The 11,630-nt window shown below is 38.8% G+C and overlaps 1 long non-coding RNA gene across 1 annotated transcript; it reads right to left on the reverse strand.

Annotated features, from left to right (window-relative positions):
- Window positions 1-4,117: 4,117 nt before the first annotated feature.
- LOC118356737 lies at window positions 4,118-11,612 on the reverse strand. The gene is made up of 5 exons (XR_004819927.1): window positions 11,429-11,612; window positions 10,243-10,338; window positions 9,758-9,834; window positions 4,825-4,910; window positions 4,118-4,248 (listed from the first exon to the last, which is right to left on the reverse strand). It is a non-coding gene; the product is annotated as an uncharacterized LOC118356737 (long non-coding RNA).
- Between the last annotated feature and the right edge of the window lie 18 nt (window positions 11,613-11,630).

Below are 11,630 nucleotides of genomic sequence, written 5' to 3' on the forward strand. Positions count from 1 at the left end.
CATCCTAGATTAATTCAGGTGTGCTATTAAAAAGAATCATGGCAAAGATCAATAAATTTTTAAAATAAATCATGTGCTCTAGGTTGATATTTACCCCTTTTTTTTTGCCTTTCAGAGGTAAATCTTATATATTTAATTCTACAAAAACAGTTAAATAAAAAATAATATACTAAAACATGAATGAAAAAACAAAAACCTTTTAGACAAATTTTAATGTGAATTTCAGTAAGAAATAGCCATAAAAACAACAGTAACTTAGTTTTCCAATAAGAAGACATTGTCAAAGCTATCTAAGCGTGTTAGAGATACTCTCCACTTGGCGGGACACCTGGGTGGCCGGTTCACCGTCTTTGGCTGAGGTCGTGATCCTGGGGTTCTGGATGGAGTGCCCCATTGGACTCCCTGCTCAGCGGGGAGTCCGCTTCTGCCCCCTCCCTCTGCCTGCTGCTCCCCTGGCTTGTGCTCCCTCTCTCCCTCTCTCCCTCAAATGAATAAATAAGAAAAAAAAACCTCTCCACTTGGAATCTAAAAAACAGGTTATTATTTCAAGACTCTCTAACTGAAAAGAAACCTCTTAAGAGTTTCTGGGATCTCAACACCAAAAATTGGGAATTTTTCTAACCCTGGTAATGAGGAATATATTGAAAGGCTAACAATATTAATTCCCCTCCTCCCACATCAATGTCAAAAGGAACTCACGTTGCAATAAAGGTCCAAAAATTTCAAGCCTCGATTTCCCCTTGCAGTATCTCCATCTGTTGCCACCATCCGCAGTTTCAGTAACAGGGGATGCCAGGATTGCCTCCCAGGAGAAGGCTACTGTTCTCCACTTGAGGGCCTCACGTTGTGGGAAGAGCACAATTTCTGCCTTCTCGCACATATTTGTTCGGGAAGTTCTTTTACTTGCCCTCAGGAGTAAACCCGAAGAGCACAACGTTAAGCCCCGTTGCAAGAAACGCATCTGGAGCGATGCAAACGCGCCACGTGCGAAAGGATTTCAGTCTAAAACCGAAACCAAGCTTCTGAGTTTCCGAAAATGGAGTATCTCACGCATGCGCTCTTAGGAAAACCTAGGCCTGATTTACCGTGAATGCCCGTTAAAAAAGTTGTGCTCGCTCTCTCTCTCTCCTCTCTCTCTCAAATGAATAAATAAGAAAAAGAATACTCTCCCCTCGGAATTTCACCATTTTAAAAAGAGGGAAACTTCTCTCTGGGCAAAGGAACATCCACGAAGAATCTCTCCCTCTCCTCAAGCCCAGTAAAGTTAATGCTTGGATTCTGGCTGGACTTCCCACTTTTTGCACTCCTTCCCCATTGCAGCCTCCTGAGGCCCTCAGACTCACAAAAGCTTGGTATATTTTGCTTTCTGATTTGCAATTCCTTTGCTATTCCTGAATAAACTCAATTTCTGGTAATTCAAGTTTACCTTTTTTTTCAGTTGACAGATGCTATCATAAATCTAATTATCCCATGGTTTTATATCTTTTAATTAATACTCGAATCCAGCGGGGAATTCATTTTCATATATCATGCAAGATGAAAAACTAAACCTTTTCACAACAGACCTGAAACTTCTCCATTTTAAACCAAGCAAATGTCGACATATAGCATCACCTGATGTTGTGTGGTCTATCCTGTTTCATTGATACTTTTTTTTTAATTTTCCTATACCAAAAACATAGTTTTAACTATGCCTTTTTTCTTCCTAAAGTGTGTACTTTACCTTTACACTGAAACCCTTTCATTCTGGTCAACTAATCCTGACTTTATTAGTCTGTGAATAACCTCACAGGATTACTCTTAATCTTGCATATGTAAAATGGTTGTCAGACTAATTACAGAGTTATTTCCAAACTCCATAACATCTAAACCACAATATAGGTCTGGCAGTTATGGAATAAGGAAGCTGGGGAATATGAAAGAAAAAAAATATATGTATCTATATACACTAAGGCAACCAATAGCCTTTTCTTGAAGAGACATAATTCCTTTTCAGGTGATTGAGGAATAGAGAAGCTAGAAGCAAGACAGTGTCCCCTCTGGCTTGAAATTCAGTATATCACTTTGAGTCTACGAAGTTAATCAACATTTCTTTTTAACTGAACCCTGAAATACTCTTCTAAATTATAGTATCTCCTGATTCTATCTGAGGCAGCAAATGTCCTCCCATCTCGTCTATGTTTACCCTTAACCTGTAACATTCTAATCACAGAGGACTCCTTAGCTTGTCATGACCTTATAAAAGGAATAAAACACTTCAGAATATTGGCCATTTTACTTACTCTATTCATATTTGTATGCAAGGTCAACATAGTATATATGAAATAGGGTGAAAATTAGAAAACAAAATCATAATGATATATCACTTTTGAGTAGTAGTTGGAGAAGAAACGCATTTCATTAGTTGTAAGCACTTACACAGTGAACTTTTCGTCTTAGTTTCCTTTGCAGTAACCGATTTCAAAAGACCTTTCTCAAATATGGATCATTAAAAACATAGATTGTGGAATTGAGCAAAATATCTTAGAAATATCTTTTAAGATGAATAATGATAGAAGGTTAAAAGATCAATCATTCATTTATTTAGTCAGCACATTTTTATGAAGTACTGATTATGAAGCCAAAAACTCCATCAAAAATGTGACCATTTAGCTGACTGTTAGGTTCCTTAGACTTAAGTAATAGTGCTCTCTCTTATCTGTCCAGCAGAATGAAAATATGTTCTTGTTAAATTAGATACTTAGTATCTAATAACTTAGTCTGAGTAGGAAAGGTTAAAAAATGGTTTGAGAAAATCAGCAATCAGCACTTCATCATTAGATTAGCAACAGCCAAGGTCCTCAAATATGTCTGCTAATGAACAAGCAATAATACTATGTTTTATCATAATTCTAAGGCTGAACATTGGCTATTTGCCCAACCATACCAAAAGCATTACTCAGGTATATACACTAAATGAGGATCTCACCCTTGTCTGCTGACCTTAAATTTGGCCAAGTTCTTGCAGGTGGTGATGGGGAGGAAAAAAAATCCAATGAAACAAAATTAAGGTCTTTGGACATTGTAGATTTAAGGAACTGAGTCCAGAGTCAGGATATTGCCCCATAATTGAAAAGATTAATTTGCTGTTTTTATGATCTCCATAGAAAAGCTTTCTGCTCTCACTGCCTTCACTTCTTCACTGTGCAAATCCCTCTAACCTGCTTCAGATAGTTTTAAATCATCACAAGGGTGCTTGGGTGGGTCAAAGTAACCCACTCTTGATTTCGGCTCAGGTCATGATCTCAGGGTCCTGAAATCAAGCCCTGGGTGAGACTGTGCTTGAAATTCTCTCTCTCCCTCTGCCCCTCCCCTGCCTATTCATGCATGCTCTCTCTATCTCTCTCTCACTCAAAAATCAATCAATCAATCATAACAAAAACTGCCCTTTTCTGGAAATCTTTGCTTAACTAATTGGTTTTGTTCTAGTCTTTTCTTTATTCCTTATGCACTTGGTGGTCATAGTCATTATATATTTTAACAGGTTTTTTTTCATACTGTTCAAATGAAGTCATTCAAACTTTTTAATGTATATTCTTTATATATCAAATTGAGTATGAATCCTTAAAAAAAAAATGATTTACATTTTTTTTGTATTCTTTCAGTATTCCATGACTGTGCTCTTATCACACCAGCACGCATGAACGTTTTTGCTTCTAAAATTAGAAGAAGCTGCTGAAGAGAATACTAATAACAGCAATATTAGGCAGAAAAATTGCAAGGAGAAGGATGTTGGGGAGAAAGTCAAATACAATTGAGGCTTGAGACTCAGAATTGGTCATTCTAATAAACTCATTCTATTTTAAGTAACTGATTTTCAGTAATTTGTTTTTAATTTTGAGAATTTTAATACTCATCAGCATGAATAGAGTAGTAGGTATTAAGGCTTTATATTAAGGAACTGGAAGAAAAATAAGTGAATCTATCAAATTAGTGTTCTTACCAAAATGATTTTTAAAATCTATCTACATATCAGTATTAGTATTATCATACAAATTAAATAGAAATTAGATAGTTTCTAATAATTTTTAAATTAAATAGAAAATTTAAACTTATCTGGAAGAAAACAAATAAAAGTTTTAAAATAAAACACAAACATAAGAAAAGGTCATTACTGATTTTTATGTCTTGGTGCCTAGTTAAATGTTGTTAGTTTAGTTTTCTTCATTTATTATTTGCATCCAATCTTCAAAATTATATTATAATTTCCTGTAAAATAGAAACAATGTGAAACTGTTTTTGCACCTCAAAGTAAATACTTTAGTTTGCATTTCATAAAGGAAATAAAATCATTAAAAATCAATGCCAATTATTCTCAATAAGTATCTTATTAATGGACACTTCATTCAAAACATCTTGCTATAATAATATTTAACATTTACCGAGAGTCTACAATGGGCCAAGGATTTTACATAGAACATTTTAGTTAAGCCTCACAATGACTCAACAAGGTCAATATATATCATCATATTTTAACAGATGTTCAGCATGTTCGATACACTTTGACAGAGTTTCAAAGGAGTTAAGAAATGTATCCCAGTTCAGATATTTTGAGAACCAGGGATTTGAGCCCAATTTGGCTTGACTGTCAAGTTTATGTTCTTCATAATTTACTGTACCATTGCCTTCCACAGTTGGGTTCCTTGAGAAATGAGTAAGATATAGAACTGCCCGGTAGAGCCTACACTGCACATACTCTGAGTGACTGGGTATACTTCTAAAAGAAATATGATATTTTCCTCTGTCTATACTTATTATCAAAATAATAATATGTGTTTTACTTACAGTAGGTAAATGAGATTCCATAATCATCTTCCTTTGATTATTTCTTTCCATATTAAAATTGTTTTAAAGTTCTTTTCTTCCATTTTCTGCTGGCATAAAATTGTCAAAGAAATTTGTTTAACTTTGAAATTTCAAGTTAAAAAAATCTTTTCTGAGCAACACTGAAGAAATTAGTATAAAGTGATAGTAGAAATTTTGCTTAAAGAAACAGGTATCCTTTTAAATTAAGGACCAGTTCAGAAATAAATACAAAATAAACACTAATATTTGCATTGTAAAAAAACTGGTATACTTCTTTTTTTTTTCCTAGCTTTTAACAAACTCTAATAAACTAAGGCAATACTTCTTAGGCCATTGATCAACATTGTATTTTTCAGGACTGGATGAAGCAGAGATGCCTTCCTTTTGGACGCGTTTGTTTTATCCATTTCCACTTTCAATCATTAAAACCTACAATCCCCATGTCAGGCAATTCTGCATGAGGAAAAGATGGTTGCTATAAACCATTCACTCTCGCAAGAAAACATATTTGAGCTTGGGTTTCCTGACAATACTCCCTCATACACACACACACACACACACACACACACACACACACACACACACACAAAACACCTCCTTAAATTCATTTATGAATTTCTCCATGGCTCAACTCAATGTACTAGCCATTTTGACTAGGATAAAACCAGTACTGTTGTCTGTACAAAATCTGGACGAACCCCACCTCTAAATTAGCTCATTTATTTGGTTTGTTTTACCTCTTAAATAAATCTAACTCACACTAGAAAAACATCATGGTTTAGGAAAGTGAGCCTCAACATGAACATCAAAAGGCCTGGATGTGAATTTTGTATTAATTTGAAGAGTTACTGAAATGTGAACATCCTTAGTATCTTTACCTATAATGTTGAAATGATAATATTTACAGACATGGGGAGGGATATGATAACTTATGTAAGGATGCTTGGAATACATTGGCTATTTAAAAGTCATTACTCAGTTTCACCTAAAAAGCCCCCCAAAACTGTAATAAAATAAAGCATTTTACAGTGTAGCATTGCCAGGCCCATTGAAATAAGACATCATGAAAATCAAGTTTCTAATATAAAGAGTTACACTAAGTAGGCAGGCAGTCAAACTGAAATAGATAATTTTTTATTGAAGTATCTATTTACTGCTTACTATTGTAATTCCAATTACTAATTACTAATGTAATTCCCAAGTTATGTTTGACATTCTTTGCATGGTGTCTGTCTCCAATAACATTTTCAAACTCTTCAGAAAATAATGCTATGGTTTGTAACCCTAATCACAATTTGGATAATCTCATTTTGTATTTATAAACTCAAGGGGCTTCCCCTTAAGAAAACAATTTATACTTACCAGACAAACACTAGCATTATGCTGACTGTATCATTGTCAAATAAGAAGCAAACACACTAGGGAAGAAAAAACATAGAATTCTAGACACCTTTTCTCTCACGTATATAAACTTAATCAGGGCTTGGAATTAATTTTTGAAATTGTTCTGAATCGATCTTAATGTTTAAACCTTCATTTCCACCATTGGGCCCCATCAGTATAACCCACACATCACTTACGTTAGCAAAGCAGCTTGCTTTTTAAATGTGATGTCTTGTAGTTCTTATTTACAATCCTAATCACATCATTGATTTCAGTAAATTTTCAGTAAGAGTGATTATTATTGCTGTCAAAAGCAGAAACTGTGATTCATTTTTTTTCTTTTCTTTTTTTATAAACCTGGATAATTAAAATTAAGCCTAATAATGTGGCTCTGGAGGCCTCTGGGTAATTAGAAGTTTCCTGTGGTTGAGTATGTGAGACAGTAGAGACACTGTCTTCACTTAAAATTCTACCACGCCCTAAAATACTTATATAAGCCACAAATGGTTAAATAAAAGTGCTAAGAGTAGTCACTCATCATAACAGAGGTGAAGTAAATTAGATTTATTTTCCCCAGACTCAAAAAGCAAGCATCACACAAAATTTTATCTGATTTTTTTTTTTCTGTAATTTAAGACAACCATAAGATCTATTCTGTCTACTAAGACCAAAATAAAACTAAGGTATATGACCTTTTTACTAACTCAGGTGTGTCTTTAACACACTAAGGAATTAAACAATATTCTGGAAAAATAGGATAAAGCAAATATGAAGAAGGTAAGAGATATTTTGGAGAAATCAGATTTTTCAATATCAAAAGCAATGAAAGGAAAATGTAAGATGAGATTAAGCACTTTGATTTTCAGAGTAAGAGATCATGATGTAACAATGATTGTCATTCTAAGTTAGATCTATTTATTTGCATTCTGAAAGAAAGTGTGGAACAAAACATAAGTTTCAAAAGGACTATTTATCACCCAAAGACACAATATGTGAAGGAGCTGACTAGAATGTTAGTATGTTCAATTTTCACCCTCCCCCCCCATACTCAGGAAAAATATATATATTTGGAACCCATATCAGACACCATTGCCTAATTTAAAAATATTCCTGGACCTCTTATTGATCAATATCTCTTATAGAAAGGATGAGAGTGTAGCATCTGAACTGAAACCGTATTATTAGAAAATGATATTGTGAGCATTAGGATGTATAATTCATGTTGCTTTCATTTGCTCAGACCATTGTAAAAATCCATAAATCATTTTCTTCTTCATGTATTGCTTAAGTGCAATTTGTCATTTTGCATTAGAGGGCTGCTTCAGCTCATCAGTGCTTTTAATTCACTGTTTAGAGTTTAACAAAATGCTGGCCCTGTCTGATAACTGAAAAGACACTGAAATGTGAAGCCGCACCAATATTAACGAGGTTAAACAAAATGGAGAAGAACATTCCTACTTTGAATATAAGTAATGCTTTAATGGAAAATCTAGTATTCCCAGTCCCCAAAACACGGATTGGTTTGTTCTCTGTTGAGTTCAGAACATTACAACACAGTATCTAAAGAGTAACCTAAATGCTTATAATAGTTTATGCTATAAATCTTTTCTAGAAACTCTAGTCAACATTCTCTCTGTAAAGTAGATGGACAAAAATTTACACAGTGTCTGGTCTCCAAAGCCTTGCCTTCCCACCTCTTAAGTTAGGTTACACTACTACAAATAAACCTATTTCATGGATACCCGTAAGAGATTCAGTATGGTCCAGGTCCTCTGAGTTTGCTCTCTGCACTGTCCTTGCTGGGAATGACAAATGCCAGGAACCATCCAGCTCAATCTTAGCCGGGTCTGGTGTTCAAAAGACTTCTTATTGACAATTTAAATTTTTTTCTTCCATTTCTTAAAAAAAAAAAAAAAAGCCTTCTCTCAAAGCTCTGGGCACACTGCAATAATAAGAGGATTTAGAAACAAATTGCTTTCAAGTCAAGTTAAATCACTGCAAACACTCATTTATCAAAACGCTGGTTAACAAAGTTGTTTCCCTCCCACCTTTTCCAGAAAAGGGTAGGGAAGAAAACAACCCTGTTACCTAGTTTCAAAGTTTGTAACTATGTATATAAAATGCATTTGTGGGATCCTTAGAGACCCCCCCAATTTCTGCTGTACTTAGAGACCAATGAAATACATGAGTGTGCATAATCATTCTCATACACCAACCAGGACTTTTATGAAAATTGATTTTGATACAACCCTCGAAATATAACTACTTTCCCCTTCTGATTAAGATGCAATTTGTTTTGGCCCCACATAGTTTGCTCCCCTGGAGGGGGTGTTAGGTGTAGAGGGTAAGGGTAAGGGGTAAGGTTGTGTTCCCTAGGTTTTGCTGTTCCCTTGTGTCCAGTAATGGGGGTAGAGGGGAGAGAGGGATGCAGTATCACAGGATATTCTCCACTTCAAAAAGGTCGTGAGGGGTGCCTGGGTGGCTCAGTCGTTAAGGGTCTGCCTTCGGCTCAGGTCATGATCTCAGGGTCCTGGGATCGAGCCCCGCATCGGGCTCCCTGCTCCGCAGGAAGCCTGCTTCTCCCTCTCCCACTCCCCCTGCTTGTGTACCCTCTCTCGCTGTGTCTCTCTCTGTCAAATAAATAAAATCTTAAAAAAAAAAAAAAGAGGTCGTGAACCCCCACTACTGAGTCTCTTATTTATGTAATCATGGCCTCACTAAATTCCGGGTTCACCGAAGGGAATGTAAAAGGAAAAGGAATTAAGGGGCATTTTTAAAAGGCTTTTGTTTTGTGGGTGAGGGGTGGGGGTGTATAATGTTTCCAGGGTAAGGAGGCAGGAAAGGCTATTAATGCCAGTTTATGATTCTTGCCCTGAACAAAATGCTCTCTCAATTGCCCTTGGCTGGAGCTACCTAGGAGGAGGAGGACGGCCGGGCTCGGGTTTGTTCCCCCTAGCAGAAGACCTTGTCGTCTCCCCAAAGGTCCTGGGCAGCTTCAGAGACCAGAAGTCAGAGGCGAGACCTCTAAAGGGCCCGGGCCCTGTGTCGCCAGAGAGGACACAGGCCTCCTTGACCCAAGAAATCCTGCAGAGCCCCCAACAGGCGAACCCTGCGGAAGGAGAGAGTTTCCAAAGCAAAATTCTCTGGCTTGCCCTATGCCGCTTTCGCCGCTAGGAGACGCCTGTAACCCACGTTTGCAGAGAGAGTTCCCGGCTCAAACACAACTGCTACCAAAAAAAAAAAAAAAAGGCAGCTCAAGTGTTCCAGTGGATGTAGTGATTATTTACAGGCAAATCTGGCCATCTCTCCACGTTCTCATCTCCACTTCTTGGAAGCTCTGTGGCTCTCAGCGAACGCCCCAAGTGTGCTCAAACTTCATCTACATTTTCAAAACACAAACCCTCTTCCCCAAACAATTTCTGGATCTGCATTGTCATTCAGCCACATGTCTCTCACACGCAAACAGGCGTGCACACGCACGCACACAACAGTGTTTCCAAACGTATAAATGAAAACATTAGAAAATTACCGTCATTTAAAAAATGCTCCAGGGTTCTGATGAGTCAGCTGGAAGAACTCTAAATATTTCATTTCAATCCTGCAGATCTAAAGAAAAAGGGGGGGGAGGGGTAGAAAGTACAGATGCAGTGCCGTTATTAATATTCAGATACACTATAATCTCCTTTTCATTGATCCACAGGTCCTTTTTATAAACTGCCACTCCATTCTCAGCAGTAGACGCGATGCTAAAATCATTTTAACTGCAGCGGTTTTCTCTTGGCTATGGCCAGTAGTCAATTTACTGCAGCTGAAAAAGGATTAGCCATTTTTGCTGGCATCCTTTCCTTCTAACCGCTCAAAGGCAGGACCCATCTCCATGAAAGAGCCAACGGTGGGGGCACCAGGGCACTAGACATGCACTCGCGGGACTCACAGAGCCGTGCCTCAGTCTCTAACCACGCCCGTGGACACTCGCTCTCCTTAATTCCCTGCCACGAAGAAATCTCAACGTACCTCGGGTTGGGGAAAGGGCTCTCCTTTTCTCGCAGGTTGTGGCGGTGTTACTCTCAGGTCATTCATTACCAGGAAGCCGCAGGGGACCATTCAATACTGTGGCATAAGAAGAAGACTGAACAGGGGCAGCTTTAGTGAATAAACAAACCCCTACAGCCCATTAATTAATATAAAAAATACGCTTTTAAAAATCTTTCTTGGAGAATTGGCATTCATTCCACTCTCTAACACTGAAGAGTTCGCGCTGTATTTTAACTTCACAAGAACTGGATGCATGGATGCGCTGCTTTGCCCCCACGTCACGGCAGTGGGCACTCAACACTCCTCAAGCGCATCCTTCGAGATCAGGGTGTGTGGTTCAGGGCTCCGATGGGGCTTGCACAGACCTGTGCGCCGGGCCAAGGAGGATGGATGTGAGCACCGTAAGTGTGCAAGCGCGTTCGCTGATACCCGCAGCGGCACACACTCGGGCGCCGCATGTGCTCGGCCCCTGCCCACTGACTCATCCTCACCCCTGCCCGTGTTCTCAGTCGCCTTGCTGTTCTCATCCAGAGATCTTGCCTCAAACTGGGCAACAATCGGTGCCCCGGTTTAGCATTGGGGCGGGGAGGGGGATCTCCAAATGTCAGGAAAAGCAGAAAATAGCCTGAGCGCGCGGCCGCAGCGTAGCACTTGGCCCGGTAAGGCGCAGGGATATCCGAGGCGCCTTGCAGCGCCCAGCGATGCGCAGATGCTAGCGAGTCGGGCGTTAGGCTGGCGTGCTTGAAGGCAGTGCTCAAATGAAACTCTTCAGTCATTGATCAAAGCGCTCGCAGTTCGAACTAGGTCCCCAAGGGAGTTAATCTATTTGGTAAGAATGTCGTGTATATACACTGAGGAAGGGAAGAGACAAGTCTAACGCGTCTGCACATCTATAGTAGCTGCCAGCCCACATCTCTTGGCGTGAATCCCTCGGCTTTTCAGGACCTACCTCCGCCCCACACTCTAACTGCTTCACTCCTTTCCACACAGCCCCTTCAGACCCTCACGCTTAGTTTTTACCCAATCCATATTATATCTCTTTAAAAAAAAATGTCCAATCTCTGCCAGAGCCCCTTAATTAGGTAACCCCTGCAGTTAGTGGCCCCTCTGCAACTTTTCCCCTTCCCGGTGATTTATTTCCACGATCATTAGTAAAGGAAAATACCTTAAAGGAAAAAGAATGTTAGCGTCATTGGAAACCCCGCTCCGGAGAGAGGATACCGCTGCTGTTGCTATTATGTTTTCGCATTTGCTGATGCAAACAGGGGAACCTCTCTATTCCCTCTCCATTACCTGCGGCTGGGGATTGGGAACTTTCCGCAGCAGAGTCCCCAGCTAACGCCTCGGGACCTGCCGGGCTGTTCTCA

The sequence above is a fragment of the Zalophus californianus genome, chromosome 2 (genome assembly GCF_009762305.2).
Source record: "Zalophus californianus isolate mZalCal1 chromosome 2, mZalCal1.pri.v2, whole genome shotgun sequence".
Classification (NCBI taxonomy): Eukaryota; Metazoa; Chordata; class Mammalia; order Carnivora; family Otariidae; genus Zalophus; species Zalophus californianus.